The sequence below is a fragment of the Zootermopsis nevadensis genome, unplaced genomic scaffold (assembly GCF_977971745.1).
Source record: "Zootermopsis nevadensis isolate Lab colony 2312 unplaced genomic scaffold, Znev_1.0 Znev_ptg000001l, whole genome shotgun sequence".
Lineage (NCBI taxonomy): Eukaryota > Metazoa > Arthropoda > Insecta > Blattodea > Termopsidae > Zootermopsis > Zootermopsis nevadensis.
Genome location: NW_028259133.1, coordinates 9976860 through 10004392, shown reverse-complemented (window position 1 = coordinate 10004392; position 27533 = coordinate 9976860). Strand labels below are relative to the sequence as shown.

The window sequence follows — 27533 nt, the reverse complement described above, 5'->3', positions numbered from 1 at the left end:
TTCAGAGAGTTACAGCGTTCCGTGATGACATGATGGCGCCGAAATCTCTCCCCACTACTACCTGAACAATCAACATCTAAAAATAACGTACCGTCTCCACATTTCCACCTCCCCCGAGTTCGGCATGCTACCAGCAGTTTCCATGCACGTAACAACTACTAGAATTTGAAATTCGAATCTCAATTCACCCTCACACCTCCTCCTCCTTTCTCTCACCCATTTTGTTCTTGTTCCATGTCGTACCATCATTCATTGAAGAGTTTCATCTAGTCGATTCAAGGCGAAGGCTGTCACATGCCATGCAATCCAACTTCCATGTATGCAGATAGATTCAGAAAGACGCTTGTGAGAATGCTGTCAGAAAGAACTTTTTACAAGCTCTGTTTTGTGGCTTTTAACATTCTTCGCATCAAATTACGAACTTATAAAAACATAAGCCGTGATTACTGATTCCAAATTAGTCAGAATTATGTAGGAAGTCTTTGTGAATTTTGTTTAATATCTATTAAAAGAATAATATTAAATATTAAAATAATATCGTTAATTGTTTTGTTAGATTTTAAGCTTCCAGAACGGTTCAGTACAGATGTGGACCTGTCTCTACGTGATCGCGCCGTGCAGATATGAATGATATTAATTGTGTTTCCAAAGATTTTTTTAGGTCCTTCTTAATCTCCAAGAAAACAGGACAAGGAAATTAAACACAAGGAACAAAAACAAGAAAATATATGATATAGTTTTAATGAAGCATTCCAGTGTATAATAATGATGAAATTATCAAAAGTGGTAGTTAGGATTAATTGGATTCAACAAAAGTTTTATGTCAACATTCGATGTGTTACAAATCCCATTGGCAGCTAAGGTACAGAGAACAGTAGACTTTCAGCGTCAAAAAGATGTGTGGAAATAAAGTCTCTCTTAAGTTTTTGTTTAAAACTCTGATACTAAGTGTTTCCGAAAAGTAAATTTTATGTCATGAATCCCGTGTAAAGTTCCGTACGAATAATACATTAAAGCAACTCGGTCTCTCATTCGCTGTGTTCAATTTTAAGTTATTTAAGACGTCATTGTAATTCTATACATTACAATATTTAAAAACTCTGTTATTACGTAACTCTGCAAAACTTTTTCTGGTTACGTTCAATATAATTCTATTCTTGTACAGTAAACTAGAAGCATCTGCTGTAAAATTGTTTCTGTATTTCAGAACTCCGTAACAGTGTATCAATTAGATTATGTCAAGAGACATTTTTTATCAGTGGGTCGATGTAGCGAGATGGTATCATGGTTATGAAAGGGGTTTAGTGGGAGTAATACATACAGATGGAGAAGGGGGTAAATGAAAAAGGGCTGTAGGTATGACACTGCTAGATAGTAGGCTGGCACGAACTGACCGTCATAATTGAACGAGAGAGTGTGGACAGACGTATGTGACTAATTGTGAAGCATATGTGTGGAGTATGTGGAGTGTTATATAGGATGATATGTGGGAGCCGTCAACAAATTGATGACTTCTACGCTCTATATGTTTATATTTGGAATATTTAAGCTCTGCATATATTTTTATAAATACGAGTTTGTGTGGTTGGGGGTGGTGGAAAATTTACAGTTGATGCTAGTAAAAGAACTATCCATAAGTTATATATTGCGAATGGGTTTTATAAATATAAACATTTTAAGTGGATGATGAAAGGTAAAATATTGGTTTTGGTACAGGGTGTGTAAGTGGCAAGTTGCTTAAAATAGATTAGAATAATATGTGTGTTGTTAAACTGTTTGCTGATTCAATAACGTCAGTAGATAATACACAGATATAGGCGAAATTGTTTATTTTCATCACCTTTCCATGCCACATCATTGATAAGTAAATATTTAATAACTCTTGAAATAATATTTGAATCAGTTAGTTTTTTACTGATTTTTATGTGTTCTTTGTTCAAAGTGGGTGTAATGAAAGTTTCCAACTTGTATTGCCTCAGTACCACTGAATCGATTTATAGTAAATAGTCTACTTGGTGTCTACATTCAAACAGGTAGATTTAATTTAATTTTGATTTGTGTGAGTCAAATATTAAGCCTACTTTATATGGCATTCAAATTAATCTTTATCCGTATTCTCAGAAATGCTGATTATTCAAATGGATTTGTACCACGTATAATGTAGATATAATTTCAGTCTACAACTTTAATTCGAAAGATTTTTTTGATGTGGTCAGTAATTTACGAACTAGAAGAAAATTTAATTGCTAACAATTTCGGACATTGACCTTTCCTGCTGGCGATGAATAGAACGTTGTATAATGAAATGATTTGTTTTCAGGTTGCGCAGTGCTATCGCAGCGACCCTTCCAGGTAGTTGTAACACACGGCCATCAGCTATAATTATCTCATTTTCTTACGCCGATTTTAAAGTAAGTAAACAGAAGAAACACACATTGACTATATTATTCACAGAAAGTAACTTCACCTATTCCTTTCTCTACAAGAGAATATTTTTAAAAAGCGTGAACAAAATTATCGAATTGAGATGTCAAGTTCTCACAGCCTCAGTCATCTTTATACTCGCCACCGAGAAAACATCAAAGAATCCAAACCAAACCCCCTAAAATTATAACCTTTTAATTTCATACAATTATTAATAAATTGTAGTACTTATTGTAATATGAGGTGCAACCTAGAGTCCTAATACTACGTATAGTGAGACGTCACAAAGACATAACAAAAAAATATTTGTTAAGTCTTCTTTAATTGAAAAGTTCTACATGAAGGCCGTTTGAAAATGTTCATCTAGCTTTTAGTTTGAAAATCATTAATGAATTTGGCGTGAAAATGCATTATAACTATAATATAAGATCATTTCTTAAAAATAAAAAGGTCGTCAATTACAAATATGGTAATGACTCCAAACTTTGATGTAATATCTGACAAATTTTACTCAGTCACAGTCTGCTCTTGTATAAAAAGCCGCCCCTCACCAATGAAATAATAATAATAATAATTTGTTTATACGTATTTAAAATCTTAAGCAATACCAACTTCACTGAATTCCTTCTCAAGGCCGTTTACACATAAGAGAAATTATAATATTGCTATATTATAAGCATACATTACCTTAAGGTAACAAGATTTGTAGAATGTTACATTTGAATTACAGGGAAATGAAGAGTATGAGTACGAAGATATCTGTCTTCTGGGTTGTTGCGCTGTGTTGTCTGGTCGATGTTAACCAACGTTTCAGAGGTCATACTGCCTCAGTCATCAGGGTGATTTATCGCCCTGATAACGGAGACAGTATGACCTCTGAAACGTTGGTTAACATCGACCAGACTACACAGCGCAACAACCCAGAAGACAGAAATCTTCATGCCCATAACTGCTTGCTGAGTGTAATCGGTAACTGATTTGAAACATAGGAACACTGTTTAAGAGTCACCGTGTAGTTAGTGCGCATCGCATTGCTCAGCCGTGTAATGTTTGGAGAGATGGAAAGGTTTTTCACCATCACACACAGAGGCCTGGTGGTGGTGTGGACCATACGAGTCGCTAATGGGCAAGTGATTAAAACAAACGTGCCAAGTCGCTCATCATATGTGACAATGTGTGTGGAGATGGGGACACGAAACATATTGTTTCATCACCTAGCAGAGCCAGTCACAACCAGAGCATGTGTGTATGCCACACACTCAGTCATATGTGTTGTTAGCCTCATGAAAGAGACAGAGTAGAATGAAAAAGTTGGAGATTACAGCTATTTATTACAAAGTTTCCATTATTCCTCGTATCAGGCTTATGGTTTATGGTACAGGTGACGCAGAATCAATGCGACAGGGTTGGCTTCTTTACAGTTTTATGAATATGAGCCGGGATAGCTCAATCAGTATAGTGATTAGCTACGGGCTGGACGACCGGGGTTCGATCCCCGACGGGAGCAGAGGATTTTTCCTCTAGCCTCTGCGTCCAGACCGGCTCTGGGGCCCACCCAGCCTCCTCTACAATGGGTACCGGGGTCCTTTCCCGGGGATAAAGCCGGCCGGGGCGTGATGCTGACCACTCACCCCCGTCTAGTGCCGAGGTCAAGGAAGAGAGGAGCTATACCTCCACTCACCCCAAACGCCTACATGGCGTATAGTAGGACAAACTTTACTTTACTTACTTACAGTTTTATGAATACCTAACTGCATGGAACAGAGTCTTGACAGTCGCTCAGTTGATCAAGAAATTCCTAGCCTCTTATGGAAATCGATAAATAATTACCGTGTTCACGATACCCCTCCACTGAACCCTATCCTGAGTCAGATAAATTGTGACTCACAACCTCATACGCTAATTTAATAGAAGTTTTTATATTATCCTGTCATCTATATCAAGGTCTCCTAAATGACATTTGCCTCTAAGGTTTACAACTGAAATTCTGTATGCATTTGCTAAAAGTTGTAGATTATTTATTAGATCCGTCTTATTTCATACCTCTTGCTTTCTTCAGTCTTATAATATTTGGTGAAAGCTTACAAATTATGCAGATCCATGCGATTTCAGCCATACTCGCCCTGCTACCTCCCCTTTCTTGGGTCTAAATATAGCCTATATACGTAGATAACTCTGAATAATGCTGTCGGATGCCGTTTTGATTTAATAAAATTTTAAAGTATTATAATTTTGAAAATTAATTGCGTTTCAAACTGAATTACGTGTATAGGTTTTTAAAAGTAACATAAATATGTAATTCTTTTCTATGGAAAATATTTATAGAATGATTCCAGTTATAAAGAGAAACGTTATATATAAACCGAATGCAGTTCTTATTAAAATTTACCTTATAAAATTTTGACTGAACTTATTACAGATGTCGTTTGTGTTTATTTTCGAGAAAAAGCAATGTTATTCATCTTTTTCTTAAACCATAGTGTTTGTTAATATCCAGTTGAATTAGTTTTTGTAACGCTGTTGGGAATCTGTTTTGTCGATAAACAATCAGCGATAGCCTGTCGACTTCAAGATAATATTTAGTACACAAATATTACATGGTCACGAAAATAAAGCTTTTAAAGTAGTGTTTGTGGTTTCTTGCCCTATTCAAGGATCTTGTCTCCAGAAAATAGTGAACTGAATCTGTATCAATAGTTCCGATGTAATGTCATAACTTCTTCCAGTTTCTCGGTTGGTTAACTTAAATATAAACTACGTAAGCGAGTTAATTTTTATTGTAATTATTTGTGTTTAGGAACCTGTGGGATGGAGATTACGTAGTTTTATATCGCTTTCGCCGCTCGTGAGAATTGCTCATAAAATGGAATGCTACAAGTGGTTCTCTGTAACTTAAATTAGTCGGGGATCTTCATTATTAAACATTTAGTAAATCACCTGAGTGTTATTAGTATAAAATAATTAGACCCTGTGTGGAGAAATAGCATAACACAAACAACCATATACTTTAGTACATTAATTTTTAAATACTGTGGCAACATTAATTACAATATCTCTGCATCAAAACTCTAAATTTCTCTACTAGAAAGACACCTTATCTGTGTTAGTCTGGAGACAAGAGTTAAAATCGAGTTGTGCTTCTGTTAAACTTATTTGTATCTAAAGGAAAAGTAAAGTAACATAGACAGACCTGGGAAATAGTATTTTGTATTATTTACAGTCCATCAGGTACACTTACCTGCTAGTATTGTACGAAAATTGACATATATTTGTGTACAACTTATTGTTGAAGAAATATGAGCGTTCAGTGTCATAGAACGTATGGCTTGAACCTACTATTTGCACTAAACTAGGTGTCTCAAGCGTCTATTAATAACACGCAATAAAATTTCAATTGCTTATGATGACATAATATTAAGCCTATCAAAATGAATAGTCTGTACTTTGTAAACATCTTGTAAGTCTTCATTTTCTGTTGGTGATTTACAATTTTTGTTTGGGGAAATATTTGAAAGGACAGACGGAGGTGAAACTAAGCAAACCTTAAGGTACATTAACCAAACATTCCCTTTTTATTAGAACAAGACCGCTTGCTGAAAGGGGTTCTTTCATATTAGCGATCAGAGTTAGGGAGCTCTTTGTGGGAAGACTAGAGTTGTAAAGAAAAAAGGGGTGAGTTGGTTGAAAAAAGAAAGATGGCTGTGTGTGGGGAGGAAAAGAGAACGGGGTGTTTATTCTTTACTATATCTTTCACCTACTGCAGATTCTGGATGGGTTTGTGAGGCCATAAGTCAACTCTGGCTATTGTGGTTTGTTAATGCACGTATTGGAAAAGACTACTGGTCGTTTCTCATGAGTTTGTCCCATCTAAGGTGAGGTAAAGCTTTCTTCCACTAATTTGTTTTCTTTCCTAACATCTCAACTATAATTTGGCAATGAAGATGAACCATAATTTACATTCAGTAAAGAAGTCTACTTCGCACTGAGTAATTTTAAAAATAGTTAACAATGGAAAAGACTTTGGAAGGTAAAGACAAAATACTTATATCTGCCTATATGTCTTCGTACAATATTTTCACTTATTAAGTGAACATATATTTACACAAATTCATCTCCTTATTGTCATGTAATATTTGATTAAAGGTACAGCTACTTGTTAGGAAAGAATAAAGGGAGAGAATGTTTCTATAATTATCTGTAAATCCAAAAGCTACAAGAAATGTAATAACAGGAGTCTAAGTTGAAATCAGTAAAATATGGAAAGAGTGTTACCCTCTAACAATGCAAGTCTCATAAACAGATCTGCGTAGCTACTTTATATGTCATATACTTGTGTCATGAACACGTTACTTACTTTCAGATAACACGCATTAGCGCTTAATTAGCTCGGCTATTTTGTAACGGTTTCACGATTCAAATTGATCTTACACAACATAAAGAATAAGCTCTGTAAACGGTAAAATAATTCTCGCGTACAGTAAAAATTATTATTTTAGCAGCACATCACTAAACCCGTTAGAAATGTTGAAATAGACAAAGAGGAAATATTTAATCAGAAACCTTGTGATTAAACATACGAATGCAAGATGTGGAGTTTTCAGTGTATAACAAGAACATATTTTACTTTCCGACTTTTCTCACAACGAGAAACTTTCTCCTGATACGTATTTTAAGGCTAAAATGCTGAAAACTAAAATTAATACAACTTTAAAAAAATACGCAGTCCTCTAAATATTATACAAATCATCTTGTCGCTTTTAAGAGGCATTTCATTTGTTATTGAATATCGACAATTACTGTGGTAAAAAATTTATATTGAAAGAGATATTAAGCAGTTAACTATGATTAGATCAGTTAAATTTTTTGGTTGGTAGTGTACATATAATCATAGAAAGTTTCCTTTCTTAAAAGCCTTATAAGAAACAATAATCCTGTGATTTTATATGAGGTGCTAAACGAAGCTACAGGGCTGCTATAGGTCAATGAAGGTACATAAAATGTGCTACGTAATATTAATAATAACACCCAATAAATCAGAATGACAGGCTGTTTTTTGACTGTTTAAAAATGTACATTGCACTCACAGAAATATAAGCAAACGATAAAATATTACACTTTAATAAATGTGATCCACATAATAAATACCATGCCAGAACATTTAAACAGCAGCGAAGGGTGCATTGGTCAAGGGTGGTAAATTGCAATAATGTAAGGACGAGAGTTGCAATATGAGAGCTTAATAGTTTTATGGACCTCGTTCAAGCTACCCTTTCAGCGGCTCATTTTCGGTATCCTAAACACAGAGATAATACCGAGTGAGAAAGGAATAGGGGACCGAGTTTACTGCCAGTCCCGTTCGGAGGCAGCACGGACAATTAGTACTAGATTAGCGTCACATAATCGTTCCCCAGTTGCCTGTAACCCGTTACAACAGAAGAGAAATAGTCTTTCACTTTTCTTATCTCCTGTAATCTCTGACCCTTTGCAACTTTATAGGCCAACGTATTTATTCGTGAAACCAACATTCCCCTCCTCTCAAGAAGTGAGATGAAAAATATTATATTGTTTTAAGTAGTAAAAGAAAGTTACCCTTTAAGCACTAACATAAACACACAGGTTTGGAGTTGATTGACATTATCGATACATACGTACGGTTATCACATGTCTTTAGAGCTATTCTCACTACAGATGTTGAAACATTTAAAATTAAACCTGTATATATGGAGAACATGTTACCATAATAAAGTAATTATGTTGACATACGATATAGGTCTTTCTCCTCGAAGAATATTAAATGGATTTCATAGCTGGAAAATCAGTGCCGAAAGTTTACCAGTAAGTCTTATCGAAGCAAAGTTTAAATTCTCGTATTTCTGAGCTACTCAGTGGTCTTTTTACCCTTTTTGAAAATATTGTATTTAGACGACACTGAAATTAAATCAGGTCTTCGTTATTCTTGTGTCATTTTCTGATAATTTCCAGCTGACTTCTGTCGGTAATGGAAAACACTGATATTACGGTGCTGCTTATTAATAACGTTTAAAGACTAACTTCCCTGTTTCTATCATCTGCAACTCATATAGTACGTTTAGGGCCTCCTGTTATGCCCTCCCTTTCACACAGCGGTTATAATGCCCGCACGTGGGACGATCTCGGGAACATATAACGTTCCTGCTACTGTGCAGTACGACAGTCGTAACTTAACCTCCCCTCTCTTGTAGTACAGGGCTAAATAAAATACTTGTAAACAGGCTGTCTGCCTTATATGCCATTACTACCGCTAAAGACTTAACAAAACCGCTGTCCTATAAACTCTCAACCTCTCTACCTCTCTAACATCGGCACGCTTCTAACATTAAATGAAAAAAGGACATATATAGCGATTTCCCACCTGAACTCCTTGTAAATGATTTGTAAACTTTCAAAACGATGACGACTAACTTCCTCATTAATCAACAGGGGTTCCGATTGAAGGTCAGTCAGTACCCGTAGGATTACACGGCACCACGTCTCAGAACTTGGCGGAATGTTCGTCATGCGAAACTCTAATGTCACAAAATTTCAAAATGTTTATTCAGTGTAGATGTTCACAATTTCAAAGCAATGCAACTTGCAACAACTACTTATACACTTTCCGTTTTTATGAAACACAAACACTTACTTGATTACACTCTCCTTCAGCAAGAGATTAATGTGTTCTAAAGTTCTGTTCTTTGGGAAACACACTTGTATTCTGCACAAAATGACTGCTTGAAGCAAATCCTGAGGATCATTTAATGACATTTAAATTCCTGCAAATATGTCAGTAGTAATGGTGAGCCAAGCAAAAACTATTAATTAATAATTAGAGCAATAATTTTATGCTATTACATTTAACAGTCTTGTCAGATATAACTGGAAAATTTATCTCGTCGTCGTCGACATGTTTATAATTTTTTAAGTGTAAACGGTATTTTGCGGACAACAGAATCTGTATATATTGTTATGATCTATCGCTTTATATGAAACTTAACGTTGTATAGACTACTTTGCGCGGTCACCATGTTGTTTTATATAAGATTTCTAGACCAAATATAAAGTAGCACTAGTCTCGCTTCCAATTTACAAATTCTAATGCCTTCCACATTCGTATCTTTCTTGGCAGAAAATTAAGAAGTGCGGAAGTTTAGTGCATTCTAGTGAGGATCACACAGAGCTTAATGAAAATCTGTTAGTTGTTCCAAGTATATGCAGATAAGATATTATTTTGAAGTAACACTTCTTATAAAATCAGCAATGCTGACTGTAAATACGACAAGTTGATCCATTTCCGAAATCCCCTACATGCACCTCATAACTTTTGGAGAGTCACGCAGCTTCGGTGTGCATGTTGTAGCTGGGAATGCAATCATATTTTGAAGGTATCCGATTAGAACGTATATGGGAGAAAAAGCTTTGCGCTGTTGTTATCAGCTCTTCCACAAAATTTCTTATATATTTTACTCCGTGCTTAAAATAGGCCAAGATCTCTTTCTTCACACCTTCACAAAAATATGAATAGTAATTTGTTTCTCACTGGACAATAACCAACAGTCTACAACTACAAAATGTAGAAATTATAAAATTGATGGTAATGAAATTATTCCACTCTTGCATTGAGTTCTTCATGTTGCCTGTCTCCCTTGCACATTATTTTATCCACTCTTTCTTAACTGGTTGTTTTAAACGCTATAAAACAGCACTAGAATTGGGTAAACCAGAACCAAAAAAGAGAAAGAAAGTGAAGTAAGTAGTAAAGTTTATGGGGTCTGCTAGGTAGTTAAAACAACGCACATGAAGGATGATGGTAAGAGATAGTCAAATAAGCGAGTAGAAAACACAGCCTAACACCTTTAACTGGCATCTTTACAGTTTAGGTTTTACATTAGGGGAATGTTAACAAGTAATTGAGATAGAATTGAGCAGAGGCTAATGGGAGTCGGTAGACATGTTCATCGGGAACAATGCTTTAGTCTGAGTTAAATGGTGTGTTGCTCGATTGCTTCCTCATTTCTTACAAAATCCATTCATAAATTTTGAGCCTGAAAAAAGAAGCTACCCATAAACTAGTCAGACTGCTGTACAACGCAAATTCAGTGAAGCTGATCAGAATTAAAGGACCATTTGGCAGTTAAAATGCTGCTTACTAGTGGACCGTTGAAGTTAGGCTTTTTATTGCTTCTTGTAATGTCATAAATCTTGAGTATTAGCAAGTACAGTTCTGTTGATTGCTGTCTTCTGGGTTTTAGAACTGTGTAGTCTGATTGAACTTTACGAACGTTTAAGAGGTCCTTGCTGCCTCCATCATCAGGGCAATTAACCCAGAAAGGAAACACAAATCTGCCAAGCAAGGAACTTGACAGTCGCTCAGCTCTGTAAGGATTTTGCCACTGTTGACTGAACTAGAATATTCGATGCATTTTTGAATTACGTCTCTTTTGAATTAATAAGACTGTCAAAATAAATAAGCTGTTTTGTTACTTCAATGCAGTTAATTTTTGAGTTAGAATTATATTTTGATCTTTCTTAATCGTCATGGAAGTAGCGAGTTTATTAATGGTACATTTTCTCGTTCCATGGGGTTACAGCTATGTTTGTGGACGTGATACGCGATTTATTGCTGATAGAATGTCACCAGGCCCGACGAAACCATCAGTTGTCCGAATATTTTGCATAACTGATTTTTATCTAGGCGACAGTAGCTAGCTATTTACTGCAGTTTTTTAACCCCGGATCAATAAAAAATGATGTGTGAGTGTGCGAAATAATAGCTTACTAATAAATTCTCTCTCATAAATACATCAACCCTTTAATCTCTGTCCTTCAGTCTGTTTTATTGAATGGGTAATATCAATAGTGCATCGATTTAAAAGGTTTATGTCTGTTGCATAAAATGACTTATTGCTATTAAAAATTGCGAAGAAGCTTATCTGTCGACATTTACTGCTGAACACCAGCAAATTAAAATGTTTTGTCTGAATTGAACTTTGGAAATAAGGGTGAGAGTAGAGTGAGCCTCAGAAATTCATTCGATGCCGTTATTTTAATATTTATTTAATGTACGGTTCAGTCTAGAATTGAACCGGAATCTTCCAAATTCGAAGCAGGAGTGCTAATCACTCGGCGACAATCTTCTGTCGTATTTTGGAATAACACGTGTTAAAACTGGTGTTGTTATAATTATTATAATAGTCCTTGCTGTTATTATTAATAAAGATTTAAAGATTGAATTGAATTGAAAAGAGGCTTACGCTGCCGAAAGAAACTGCAATATCATATTAGTAGACATCCTGTTATATAAATGTTATAGCGAAGTTCAGTGTCCCTAGTTCATACGGTATTTTGTAGACGGAGTGGAAGGTGTCCTAGCCGTTGATACAAGTTGTTCTGGAAGAGAGCTAAGTGAGTTATGAGGACGTAGTAATGTGAGGTAAGCAGCGATGTTGAGGGTCTGGTTGTTTATTGGTCTCTTCTCATACCAGCGGGCCACCTTGTAAGGACCCAAACAACGTCTGCTCATAAAATTTAGTGCACTTCCTATATAGTAGCTGCCTGCCACTTCGTACTTGTTCGCAGACTATCCAGGACCTTGTAATAGATTGTCTGTTTCTTTCTCTGAGAAATGTGTAGACCTTCTTAAAGTTCCAGACGTTTCTGCTGAACGCTAAAAGTCCTGCTTCGTATTCGAGAGAACTTGGGTTCTATACACAACCCCGAGCTTGTATATTTTCATTCACGTATTTCCCGATTTTTTTAGTTCATACAGACATATAATTCTTAGTTCTTCAATTATGAATATGTGTCCTTTCTTCTTATATGACCTAAGCAACTAGGAAAGACGCCGATCCCCTTTGGGTATATATTATTATTATTATTCCATCTATTCACCACTTTATAGGGTATTTACGTCTATGTACCCGAGACAAACCTTGACCCTGAGGTACACAGCGCAGCAGCTATTTCTGAAATACATTTTGTTTTTAATATGTGTTACATTTATTATTATTATTGTTGTTATTATTATTATTCCCTCTAGATCCATTAGAGACTACTGCACATTTTCTCTTAATCGTAGTTTCAAGGCCAGTCCCTCAGCTAGGCGTGTCTGTAAGAGCATTGACATCTACAACAAGGAACGTATTTCGCTCATGCATATTATTTAACCCTTTTACTTATACTATGTTTTCTTACTTGTCTTTTTTATCATATATTGGTTTTTAATTCTGCGTTTGCCTGTAATTGCCTATTATACTCAATACGGGAAATATATGATTGATCTATTATGTATACATTTATGTATTTAATTTAGTCTTTGTTTGTGTAAGCATTATCAATGTTTGCATGTCATTGGCTCCTCGTTGTTGGCAAACACTTCAATAAGTGAATTGAATTGAATTATTTCTGTGAGTAAAAATCCCAATTGGCATATTTGCTTCAAGCCATCCGACTTAAATTCTCCCACATGTGTTACATGTACCGCCTATCTCATTCTCCTTGAATTGATCGCCCATGGTATTTTTGGTGAAAAGTATAAATTATTGAACCCCAGAGAATTTTTTCTTCTGACTCCACGTTATTCCCATTTTAGCGAAATTTATTCTAAGTAAAGCCTTTATAAAGAAAAGCTGTATCCATTGAAACATTTTATGTGTGCTTTTCTCTCAGTTTGTTAATAGGAATTATTCTAGAAACATCTGGAACATAGGCATGAATGCATCACGGTTATAAGGCTAAAATATTTCTTTTAAAAAATCTGTCACTTTGTCAAGGGACTCGCTGAACATGAAAACATTAAGAACGATATAATTAACTCAGTGTAAAATTCTTTTTTACATAATAATTTATTATCACATGTTCAAAAACGCCCATCTCATATTGCCCCTCCCCCTCAACCTCGTATGTCTAACGCCAGAATCCTAAAAGCTGGCCATTCAATCGTATTCTGAGTTTACAACTTGAGGGGTAAAATTATCAGTCAGCAGAAATTAAAAAAATTGATTGTGGCCTTCAGGGTTATAAACGCTGATATTAAAGACGGCAAGTTCCTCCTCCACCTGTAAGTCTATAATCGTCATAACTCAGAAGACTACAATCGATTCATGTCAAACATTGCTCATTTTTCAACCAAATAGTTAAAAGTCAAATTGTTATCCTTCGTTTCCTTGCTGCAAATCCCATTAACACGTGATGTTACAGGAAGAGAGAAGCAGCGGCCATACTCAAATCACAGACATTATTGCATTACGAAGGACAAATATTGTAACAACAAATCTGGCCTTGAATGAGACGAAGGAGGACCTTCTGAAATAGGAAAAGAACACATTTGGATTGAATCGTCAAAGGAAATAAATTATAAGCTAATGCAATAAACAACTGTCTTTTACCTGGAAAGAACCTTTTATTAACTGACGTATGGTTTGCCCTTTGTACATAATTTAAGCTAGACAACAAAGAAAGATGTCGTCCAGGTAATGGAACACAATATTTTAAGTGGCCATGTCTTTTCATGAAACGTGGTTAAACTAAGGGGACAGGGACACGGTTTCTGGCACTAAATAAATTACATACTTATTATGTTGTAACATGTTTGTTTTCTCATGTCTTTGATTCGTTGCAATGATTTTCTGACAGTCAAATTCTGAACCGTTCTTCTTCATCGAAAAATGTTCGGAGTGATTTTTGTTGAGAGGTTGGTTGAAACGTAAGATTCTATCTTCATGACAACTACTCTACTAAAATCCTATATTTAATTTTAATGGTATTTTATAATTTTGTATTGTTTCTCTGTGGGAGTGTGGAACACCTCTGAAACGTCGGTAAACATCTACCAGACTACATGGAGCAACAACCCGTAAGACAACCATCTTCCGTATTGATAGTGTTTGAGAACAGATTTCTGAGGAGGATAGTTGGGCGTATGAGCGACTATGAACCTCATATTAACAACCTGTTACTTTAATATGTATTTTAATATTATCCTCCCATCTACGTCTACATATTTAGTTGTCTTTTATTTGTTATTTATTGTATTTGTGATTGACTAGCCTGAATTGTGGCTTTGCTTCTGTAAGATTCTCTAAATTAATACTATATCAGCGCAGTGGCCAGTGGCTGAGAACTGTTGATTGAAATCAGTCCTGCCCCTTGCAGAACGATAAAATTATGACAGGAACACGTTCTGCCTCTGTGATCAAACAAGTAACTAGTAACATTGTCTCGTTCTGTTTTCTATGGAGAATACGTAATACTCTAAATCGACCTATGACATTCTAGATATTCGAAATGGAAAGATTTGATACTAACAGCTAATTTGGTTCGTAAGAAAATCTTCAAAAGATAAAGTTTTGAAATATTTAGTACTGAGGTATTTATAATGACGATGGATTACGTGTGTTATAGCGATAAAAGCGTATACGTTTGCATCTAGTGCTATTTTTCGCATTTAGTAGAGCCAAACAATTGAGCAGCGGAGGCTGACGTTACTAACACCGGCGTAGTACACGACCACTCGCCGCCAAAACTTGAGCGTACTCTTCGGAAAGCCGAAACAATCTTTATTTTCTTACAAAACAGGTCCTTGACCTAGTCACTCCATTAAACTTGTCAGATTTAGGGGGCTGTTAAAAAATGTTCACGAAGAACATGCCTTCTGGTTTCAGAACTGAGATAAGTGATTCGAAAGGGGAAAGAATTTGGAACTAATACTAGATGCGCAAAATATCTGTAATACTGAATAAAATATCACGTACCATATAGCAGTGGATATCATAACGATGAATTAGAACGAATAAACAGATGTTGAATAAAATGTTCCTGGCTTCTTCTAATGTAGGCCCATCATTTGCCTGGAAGTTCAAAGGAAATTATAAAGTAAATCAATCAAAATGTCTTCCTTTGGGCCAAGGTTCAAACCGGCAACTGCCGAATAGGAAGAAACAGTGATAACACTTCAACTTTATAGTTTAGTTTTACTGTAGAAAATTATGTTCTTCACCCGAGTAGTACTTTATAATTATGTAAGTAAGAAGTATATACTGATACTAGAATTTGCAAAGATTTTTAAACAATTACTTATTTATTACGTTATATCGCAATTATTATAAATAAATTTATTTAGGTGGGTGCATAACGCAAAAGAACAAGTATTTTTGTTGGAAAGCTTCCTCTGTGAAAACATTCACAATGATAAAACGTAAATATGTTAGTATTACTTGTTCATCCATTCCCACCATCACATGAACTTTTTAAAACTATCTCTTTTTATTCACGTGCTTCTTCCATTTATACCAAAGAGAAAAATAATCTTCAGTATCTTTGAAAAAAATTATTGTTACAGGTAATAAGTTTCGGGATTATAATTTCTTCGAGGTACTTGGCAGCCATTATTATGAACCTAAGTTCGAGTTGTGTCGGAACTGTCTGCACTGCCATCTACAGATAAAGCGTTCCTGTTATACTACCGTTATATTACTGCTTTTAATTTCGATAATAAGCGGCAGAGACTGGTATCGAACTCATGAACATTCGAATATTAATACTGCATGCTAATCTATGGATCACTTACATTTTCTACAATATAAAATTACAGCAGAAGATGGATTCGGTATGTTCCTCCGAAGCGTTGGTATCTGCCTGGAAGCTCACGCTGCGGTAAGAACCCCAAAAACTAACATCAACGGATTATGGATAAATTCGAAAGTTGGAACAAAACGGGATGAAGTGACGTTCTTGTTGACGTGCAATTACCAGCAAGATCACAAACCTAAAAATCCAAATAACCCCGAATAAATCACACCCTATTAACAGATCCACTCCCACCAAAATGCAGGGCTGCAAAATACGTTTCGCTGATAAATACCCACGCGGCTCATTCAGGCCTGCAAGAAGCATGACCATCAATCCTTCATGAAAGATTTTTTGTTATTGTGTATGCACGGTAAGGAACATTATTTTAGATCTAATTTGCTGTGTCGTACACCGATTTATTTTCGTAGAGGGTTAGTAGAAAAATTTATATATATACGCCCGTTGTTAATTTTCTCTCATTTTTAAAATTTTTGATATCAATGTTCTTTTTTCTCCTTCCCTTCCTAGTTGGGATGTATTATGAGAATAAATTGAGCATCATGCATCTCCTTTTTATGTGTACACGAGGCTCTAAAATCATATTAATGTTAGTATAGTCCGTGCTTTCTGTAAAAGGCACCGCTTGTAAAAATAGTGTTATTTCCACAAATTATTTAGAAATAGTTTAACAGCTAATGGAATCTTGTAAATAAAGGCAGAGGATTACACTCAAGAGGACAAATCTTTCGACAGGGTCCATATTCTTAAATAATATAAAAAACAATATTTTTTCAATTAATTTATTGCGACATATTTAATTATATCTTTAACAAAGTGTAGTTTTTCCCCCCACAATTTAACATTTCGGTAAATCGTATTCCCAGACGTTTTCTTTGTATGTTATTTGATACTGTTTTAAAATACGCCTCATGTTTAAATATGTGGTGTTAATTGATAGGTGCAGAAAGGAAAGCAAAATGTAAATACAATTAATTATCCAATCAAGTAAAATTGTAAATCACAGTGCACTATTGTTAGGATATACAATTTCTTTATTTATTATTTTTGTTTTTTTAATATATTAGCCTTTTCAAAGGAGTCCTACCGAAAGTCTATAGATCAAACCAACGAAAAAGTTGGGACCAGTAGTAATCAGGCAATTGAAGAACGGGTCGTTCTCAGTATCAGTATCAGTTATATATTAGGCATAGGCATGATTTTTTTGCAAATAATAATCCATGTGTTCTAAGACATCATTTGCCTTTCATGACAGTAATTTTAACACCTACATGAAAACCAATTTCTTTTAATAAAAATAATTATTGAATTTACATATCGAGTAAAAGAAATTAAGTGGCAGGAAACAAATTTTTCAGAATGAATTAAAAATGGCAAAACATATCTAGTATTATCAGACTAAGCTTGACTGAACGCATGGAGAGGGCGCTAACATAACGCGAATAAAAACGTCAACGCACCTGAGTCATTGAATCAACTTCATGTCATGTAACTATAAATTTATTAACATTGCCGCCCTAGTCAGAAACTCCACGTTGTCATCTGCGTTATAAATATGTCTGTATTAATTAATTAAGTGAACATACTTAACATAATTTAACAACAAAATTATGGCTGCTTCAAGTTTCACTTCGTAAGTCGAAAACAATGCTTTTTAATTCAAATGTGTTTTGAATTAAGGAAGACCTGATGTTATCTGTTATGTTGTGTAAGTATTGCCTTGGCTTTTACCATTGGAATGTAATTGTACAAGATTAATATTATTGCTGAATTCTGATTATTACAGGGCTTGATATTCATTTGTCTTAATGGCTCAAATACGCGTCATTTCACAGTAAACAAGTGAGGTCAGAAGTCCACTTCCCTGTGAATAAATACCCTCCATTTTATTCTCTGGTTATCTCCTGTGATGATGCCATAATTAAATTAGATCTATCCAACTGAGGACAGGTAAGCTTTCATCTTTAACAGGAATGTTGCTTCTTCATAGTAGCCGTCGCTAAATTGCATGCTTCAAGGCCACGAAAGGACTCAACCTCCTTAACGCGCGTCCACAGTACAGCGTTGCTAGTTTTGCTACACTGCGTGTTCTGAGCTGCTGTCTTTCGCCTGGGTTCCGCTCTTCGTATTGCAACGTTGCATGATTTTGCTGTAACCTTGAAGCATGTAACTTTGCGACAGAAACGTTTACGAAAAATCTAATGTTGAAGCTGGTATTTGGGGTTGTAATGCCATGGACCATTGAAGCCCTGAAAATGGAGGCAGTATATTTCTCCGAAACGTTTAATCCAACAAGTCCACACAGTGCTTAACCCAGAAGACAAACAATAACATATTCATTACCGTGGAAACCTCAGTCTCAAATATCTGCTGGGACTCAGCACTGCCATATTATCAATTTACGATGTGGAATGCGAGGCGAGATTTTCTTTTTCCTCCGAATGTACGAACCATTTAGAGTATACAAATAGCCCTGCTCTGTCCTGTATATGTGCGTTGTATTATGGAACACCACAGTAGCTCCACAACAGTAGCAATGATGATAATGATGGCGATGATGATGGTGACGTAAAAAAATCCGTACATTCCTATGGATCCACAGGGTCATTTTCACGAGCGATTTTTCATGTCGTGCAAACCGTATTTATTTTATCCCTTCTTCCACTTAAAAATAAAACTTTTCCTCCTACACAACCAAACCCATCCTCAACTGGCAAACATAACTGGAACATAAAAAGCAACATTAATTTATTACATTCTCTCATTTTTGAGGTCCCCTGCGCCTTGTTATGAAATACAGAAATAGGGTCTAGGATGTTCTTTCTCACTACCTTCTGGTCGTAAGTAAAACGAAATAAAATACTTACATATGAGATATGGAAAGTTTAATAAATGCTAGAATACTTTAATATAAATTGTAGTCATTCACAGTTTTCTTTTGTACTTGTTGATACACTTTGTCATATGAGATGATATTAGTTTAGGCAATTTAGAAAGGTGAGGTTAATGACTTTTTCTGAATTCATATTTTATACATCATATAACATTCCTACTTCATTGTGTTGCTAAGTTACAAAAAAATATAATCATGAGGACCAGGTCATTAACAGTTACTAAATAGGCGTAGAATTTCTGCACCTGGAATTCCACAGTCAAATAACATGGGCCTACGATGCAAGTTACGAAAGTGTTATGAAGTACAAATTTTTACCTGTCATGCTGAGATTATTTGTTGGAAGTAGAAAAAGTCTGTCTGCGTAGATTCATTCTGTTTCACTATGGTGTGATGTTCTTTATCAAAATTCAAACATTATCTACCACCGTTTTTAAAGTGACATTTTGTCAGAAAATTAAGTGGCTTAACCGCAGTCTACGCCTAATAAAGAATAACCCTGCTGCCTAAGACATATTTAAATATGCATTTTGACACCACTGCCTTCAAGTAAGTACTTATTACGGGCTCAAAACATCATAATAATTAGCATAAAGAAAAATTGCAATAATGGTATATGTTGTATGTGAAACCCACAAACACGTTTATAAATATGTTAATTGAGTTAATTCTTATCAGTTGTATATGGTGTAAAACTGATTCATGTGAATATATTGCCTATTTTAATTTGGAGCCTATAGAGATCACCGCGCAAGGTACACTGAAATGTTCTTCATTAAAAGTACTTTTACATCGTAATTGGATTCTCACGAAAATATCATCAGCTGGAGCTTGATGTACTATTTGCTAGACATCTGGATTGGATTGGTTAGCATAAAACGTCAATATGTATAATACACGTTGTCCTGTACGTTATGATATTTACGACAGTAAACTCGGTACCGTCTTATGCACATATATCAAATAAGCACGACATTCTGTAATTAATTATTACTGAAAATAGTGAATTATTTTTAATTAATAGCTACATGTTTTAACCCACTAAGTGTCATCTTCAGGATCTATAGTTTGCAATTAATATAAAAACGAAGGATTAAACCAAAGAAAATAACAGCACTTCCCCAACATTATAATACTCTTACACGCAGTACTAAAATATTGTGAACGGTCAAAATTATTATACAATGCTAATTTAAATTATATGATCACATTTTGTACAAGAGTTAGTAAGAAAATCTAATAACACTTTTCTTGTTGATATTATTTGAGGGTCTGAAAATTTTCAACTCCATGGGCAGAATCCTTTTTGAGAAACCAACAACAGCCACTCAGCTATTCACAAATCCCCGTCTGTTATGCATCTCTAAAGTACAGTATCGCGCTCACAAGAGCTTACATCTTGACTCTATCCTGAGTCACGTGAATGTACTCTACAAACTCAAAACCTATTTTTTTTAATATCCACTTTAATATTACATTTCCATTCATGTCTAGGTCTCAAATGTGGTACTTTCCATTCAACTAAAATATTTACATATTACCATGCATGCTGCATGTCAGGACCATCCTCCTCCAAATTTAATCACACTATATTTGTTAAAGAGAAAAATATTATTTTATTGCATGTTTGTTACTTAAATGTACAATAGAGGACGACTAGACTTATGTTAAAAAAAGCGTAAATAACACAATTGAATGCAAGGTGTCACTGGATTCTCTTACAGTTGTGAATGTTAAACCCATATTTTATGTTGGTTGAGATGTCTCCTTCACCAAGTGCAGAGGTTAAGAATGTGTGGGCTTATTTTATTTTAAAACTTAGTAAATAGATCTGTACGATTCTGAAATACCGAGGTCTTCATGCTGTGTATGTGTACTTAAGAGTATGATTTATTTACAAACTTATACAAATACGACTTACTATATTACTTAATTTCGCATATTTTATGTAATAAATGTAGCTGTAACATCTTGAACTTTAAAGGAAGAGGACGTAATACCTACCCCTTGTTTATGTTCATACAGAAGAAGATATGTAACTGTCCAGAAAGACATTGTTTTCACAAGTGTCCCGAATTCCAGCAGAATATTTTACGTATCATATTCTTCACTTAAATTCTGTTTACTTCTGAAGGATATCCTTATCTTCCAGACCATCACAGCCTTGTGTAATCTTTCAAGTTGTCAAGAAAAGGTGGCTCATACGTTTTGTCTGTTACAAAATTCCGTGAAGGTTATCTGAGAGGACAAACCTTTTGGCGATACTTTCCTTTGTCTTCCGCCAAAATTACACCAAAAATTACTTACCAATAACGAGTCGTTCTAGCCATTATCGTTGCTCCGTCATCTCCCGGATGAACATCATAAGATATCAGCTACTTCACATCTTTACATACGTTTTCAGTTCTTGACTTGTACGTGTTTCAAAGCGACGTGAAGAGCACACATTTTATTTGTGAGAAGGAATCTGGAATCTCATTTCGTGCAAAAGAATATTCTTTAACAAACTGTGTCGAATGAAAATAGGCTTCCGATATATTTTCTCTTAGCTACATCTTTTAGGGTAACTAAATTTTTTTACTGGATTGTATAAACAAACAACAAGAACAAATTTATATTTTTTCCTTTAATCTATAAATTAAAACAATACTTAACCCTGATTTATAAAAATTACACACTTAAATATGCCTTAAAGTTTTTACGAAGAAACAGAACAAAATCAGTTACGATTTTAAATCCCAGCAACAAGCAGAAAACAAGAAAACTTTTGTTTAGTCAGTCTGTGTTAAACATGTAGTTCATTTTATAATCGTGAAGGAAGCCTATTCCATCTCTCCTTATAGTCTTCTCAGCCTTAATCAGACACAACGTTAATGCACAAGTGGTTGTGTTGAGGATTCCTAATTACCACTCGCACATTTGTATGTTTCCAAGTCTTCTATTCCTCGAAAATTAATTTGTGCTAAGTTTAGGTTGTTAATTACGATAATAAACAAGACTAGGTAGGTATAATCCGTACCGAAACTCACACATGAATTTTCTAAAAATTCTAAATTGTTAATAAAAGATTACGTCATATATCTTACTCATAAAACTTCAGTTTCCAACAATGCAGATCATGTGACGATAACTACATTATGAGATACATTAAATATATATACATGTGTATGTTGGTTTATAAACATGTGTGTGTTTTCTAGGCGTCAGAATTTTGAAACAGAACAAGAGTATAATTAAACAAGAAAAGTCTGCCTCAAAAAACTTTAGGAATAAAGTAGAAACGTTAATTCTTGGGAAGGAAGAATAGAATGAGAGGGAAGGCGGTGGCCATGTATTGTCTTCAGATTGTTTATGTGTTTAAGAGACGAGAAGTGACAACGCGATATTAATGATGCCCTGATGAGAAAAGTTTTTCGCGAATGAGGGGGTGGTTCAGATAGTGGTGCATAAAAAGTTTTTAAACACACACAGACATCCGTACCACGATAAGGGTGGAATAAACGAGAGGGAGTATACCGTAAGATATGGTTTTCTTGCGTGTATTGCAAGCAGTGATATGAAGAAATGGCATTAGAAGGCAGCGACTGTTTAATTGAGGAAGTAATCTTAACTTGTAGATGACCTACATCTGGTCAGCCTCTCTCTAAAGTTCATTGCTATCGTCTGAAAACAATGTAGTCTGTTACTGCTTAATCTGACGGAACAGACATTACACAGGGCGTGTATTGTGTAATTCTCATACTGTGGTCCAACGACTTACATCGAAATTGTCTTTAAAACATGTAGGTACGTGATTAACATTGCTTATTTTTTTTATAAAATAATTTGTAATTGAGAGACTCGAGGTTCTCAGGGCGGCGGGCATGAAGATATTTTTTCTTCTGGGTTGTTGAGACGAGTAGACTGATAAAGAAGTTGTCTGATGTTTCAGAGATAATTGTTGACTCCATAATCCGCCCTGATGATGGAGGCAGCAAGCACTTCTGAAGCGTCGGTAAACTTCTATCAGACTACATGGCGCAACAACCCAGAAGACAGCCATCTTCATTCTTCATTAGTTCTAATAGTTATGAAAGTTCAATAAAGAATAACGGGATGGAAGTCAGAAATTAGAGCCAGGTAGGACATGAGAACACCGGTACTTATTTTTATTATCATGTTCGGAAGGTTCTACAGCCCAGCCTTCTAGCTCCCTGCTTAATGGGCCTCGGCTGTGAAGCGGCCATAAAGTGAAGTGGACTACTAACCTCCATCAATTGTCCAATAATAGCTGTCCTTGTACCCAAACGCCCCAAAGTGTCTTCATGGCTCGTAATTTAATGATAAGACTGCTTGTCCTCCTTTATTATTTTATAAAGCAACTTTGGAGATTATAGGTAGTATTCAAGCCATAATTTATTTTTCCAGATAACAAAATTGTTGTAGGACCGAAGATGGATGCAGTATGTGTGTGCATGTGTGTTTGTGTACTTGTTATGTGTATGTATGTGCGTGTAGACGAATTAATTGCGTTCGGAAATCGTAATCGTTTCAAATGCTTCATTACGCCATAGTATTGCGTTGGGACCGAATAGAAGTTTTGGATACAAAATAAAGTTAATTCACTAATGAAGTGCAACAGAAGAGATGTGGGATGAGCCTGCTGACGGCAGTAGGTCTGGGTGTGTGCAGCGGAAACTTATCTGCTTGGGCGCTGAAAATGCTTGAGTTATCACTTTTAATTTCCGTTACACCCCCTCCCCCGGACTACTTCACCCTTCCCGTTGGATAGTGAGGGTGGACGGGTAGAGCTACGCCCTACGACCGACGGACGGACGGATAGACGGACATGGCAGCTTTGCTGCTGCAGGGTTAATTAATGATATGGGCTAAGTTTTCATTCGGGGTGTTAGTGGCGCTACTGACATGTAGCTTGTGCCAACCGCCTCACATTCATAGTACAGCTGCTTCTTATGTATTTTTATAAACATTGCTTTATAATGCATATTTTCACACCTTATGATTATCATGACAAGTGTGTGACATGTTGATAGTACGTAGATTCATAGTGTACAGAGAGTTCCAATTACAACTCAACCCATAGGACGGAAGTATCTGTAAGCTTTCGTGACATCAGTGTAACAAGACGAGTTTCTCTTAAGTTTTTAATTATTAGGAAGTACTTAAAAATAGCTTTACAGGGAATGCTGAAAATGTCCATCACCTCGAAGACAGGCGTTTATCGAAATTTTGTTGCCAGTCTGTTTATTGTTGTTTTATTCGGTATTTCCTTAGCGGACATGCTTAATAAACGCTTCATAATCAACAGCGAAAGATGTTCGGGAATAAACACACGTTCTGCTCGAAAATACACCAACTGCACATTTTCTACGCAACTGGCGTGAAGAACGGCCTAGCAACTGGGATGACACTGACACGAATGTCATGGTGGAGATCGGGAGATGGAAGTACTGATTTAATTTTTTTATTGTAGTATATGATATTTTTTTGTGGTTGCGTTTTAAATCGCACAACCTGTATTATGGGATCCAGCATGGACTACAGTAACTTCAAAAATATTATAGTCATTCAGCTGGTCAAATAATTCCCTGACTTTCCCGTATCCAGGTGGTTCATTATTATGTTTACAAGACTCCACCACTGGACCTTATCAAGAGTCAGCTGAGTTTTATTTTTTACAACTCTGCGTATTCTCATCCTTTTAGATTTACCAACTAATATTGTATTTTTTTTTCTAATGCACCTATCTATACGTGCTACAGGTCCTACCCAGCATATCCTTTTAATTTTATTATCTTTGTGTTGTTTCGGGAAGTGTGCATCCTATTCTGAAACAATCTAATTCTTTGTCCTTCGCTTAGAGCGAGGGACCAGTTTTCATAATTTAAATTTTGTGGTTCTTAGAAAGGAGGGGAGACGGAAAGATAAGAAAATTCTACGTCCGTGGTAACAAGATTCTCGGAAGTAAGCTTGGCCATAACTTCTTAGTACAAGGATAGTTGACCGCGTTTGGACTGCAGCCATTTTTAAGTGGGCGCTTGTGGTCCATGAAAGACAACACGGGGTAATGACCGTAATCACAATAAAACTATCACGATTCGGGAAAACCTCAGATCTCACATGTATTAAAATAACAATTTTGATTTGCGCTCCTGTACAGTTTAACCCAAGTCCCGTCAAGGATCGACAAGCTAAGGCACGCGTAGATTGTACACGGCATTGTGATCCATCCTATCATAATGACAAAAATACATGAATTAATCAATAATTCGTTGAGCTGAGTTATTTATACTGAGCACTGTGCCCACATAAAGCCAAACTTTTGCGGTCCACAGCTTTAAAATGACCACTTCCAATGGAACGCTTCTCTAGATGCACTTATTTTATTATAACAACTATAAAATTCCCTCCATTTACAGTTACTATTTATACATTACAAATGTTATTCTCTGACTTCTATTTAACTACAAATATTTTCCTGAACACCTCAACTCTATAGTATTAGTAGAATAAAACACATTATAAGCTATATTTAATTTTTTTTAAAAGGTGGTAATTTTAATTTTTGCCTATTAGGATTGCCAAAATCACGTATCTAAAACTACCCATTTCTGTAATAAATAAGGAGGTCTGTGAGTAAAATTGGGTTTAATTTACATGGACAAATAAATGTAGCGTACGAATAATAATGGTATTCAGCGTCATTAAATACGCAACGGAAGGACACAGCCTTCCTTGCTTTAGAAGCTAAACTGCTTATTTATTGTATATTACTGGGTTATCAGATACCAAAAAAACTAAACACAATCTATATATTGGATCAAAAATGCACTGTCTTTCTTTAACTAAAAATAGTAATACGTGCAATTATAAAAGCGTGGCAAGTTAGACCATGAAAAAGCTATAAGTTAGAATAAACCTGAACATACTCAGTTTTGTACAAATACGTAGTTTTCAGTAAGTTCCTGCATAGACATGCAGAAGTTTAATTTACATAAGATCAATTGGTCAATCGATTGTCACACGTCACAGGAGACCATTACTAATCCCTGGGTTAGGTACGTAAAGTGAAATAGAGCGTGTTGGTATTAGGCATGCTAGGAACACATTTGGCAGATCGCCGTCTCTCAGTGTCACACATGGGCGCGCATTGCAAAGTCGGCAATGTTACAGGGGGTTCTCTCACATCGCTGGTGCGCGAAACCATTTCTCTGTTATCTTAAACCTCCGGCCGCTAGAATAAATATGTATGCTGATGGCTGGTAATTTACGACATACCGCTGCAGCAACACCTATCGAGTTACATAGAGTCGATATTAACGTGTCCTGAATAATATCGATAGCTGCCTAAATGTAATTTGATGGTATAGCGGAGTAATAGCCATGGTTTGGAATTACGGACCTTACAAGCATTGCAAAGAGACTACTGTTGCAATTTGCATGGGTTTATACACTTACAGTGCAGTTTGACCGTCAACAGAAATACTAGGGTAACGTGCCGATTTGAATCTCAGGCAGTAAAGGCCTTTTTTGTCTTTCATAATCATTAAACTGTCTCATTTTCGGTGAATTTGAAGATGATTGTCTTCTGGGGCGATATAGTTTGCGTTTATTATTAACCGGCATTTCAAAGGGTGCTTTATGCTCCATAAACAGGACACTAAAATTCTGGCCACTACCACATTTCATGGTTCCATTTCCCAGAAGACAGCCATCTTTATTCTTATTGACGTGAGAACTTGAAAACTCTCCTGATGCTGAATAAACTCTGCAAGTTAGTACATCATTAATAAATAACCTAATCAATAAACCTAATTAAGTAAAGAAATCAGTGATATTGGCAAGTAGAAGAATGGAAATAATACTAAACTCTGTTTTGCGCCTTATATTTATCTTATAATCTGTATTATGTAAAACGTTTTCATGTTGTGGCGCTGTCTTTCATTTCCGTTTAAATGGGAACTAAAATTTTGAAGTAACGGAATACGTGGCGCGGGCCTTCAGTCATGGTATTTTTCAGGGAAGGAGATAAAAATACGAAAATGATGGACAGGAAGAAACGGGGAGGAGAATTATGATCGGACGGACAAATGAACCAAATTAGAAATGATTATGAGATGTGGAAAGCAGATAGAGGCGTGACGGATAAAGTTACGAAAGAAATTATTTACCGTTGAATGTCAACGGACTACTTATAATCGTGCTAGAATTAGAAAATGGCTGTATTCTGGGTTGTTGCGGCCTGTATTCTGGTCGAAGTTTACAGACGTTTCAGCGGTGCCTCGATCAACAGGGTCATAAGGCATAACAAGCCAGAAAACCTTAATCCGTATTTTCAAAACTCACTTATTGATCATGTATGGTACGAGGTGCAAGAAATATTATTATTACAGTAGGATACAGTTTATTTTAAGGAGAATCTGGACGTCAAACTGATACTTAAGCTATAGACATTTGGCATTGTGCCTAACAGATATATACGAGAAATTGTCCAAAAAAGTTGCGCAAAAAAGTTGCGCAAAATCCAGTTCCTGTTTCTTCTTCTTCTTCTTTTATTGTTCGTAGCGCTCCCCTCTAGTACTGCCCTTCCGGCATCAATTCTGTGTGGGTTAAC

At 35.6% G+C, this 27533-nt stretch overlaps 1 long non-coding RNA gene across 5 annotated transcripts in view; it reads left to right on the top strand.

Moving 5' to 3' along the window:
* The window catches only part of LOC110829915 (uncharacterized), a 588956-nt gene that overhangs the window by 548120 nt on the left and 13303 nt on the right, over nt 1-27533 (top strand). For 4 of the 5 annotated variants that reach the window (XR_015533600.1, XR_015533605.1, XR_015533602.1 and 1 more), the window contains exon 4: nt 2321-2352. This is a non-coding gene — a long non-coding RNA (uncharacterized LOC110829915). Of the gene's footprint in view, nt 1-2320; nt 2412-27533 lie in introns of all 5 variants that reach the window. The other variant, XR_015533601.1, reaches the window with a different exon arrangement.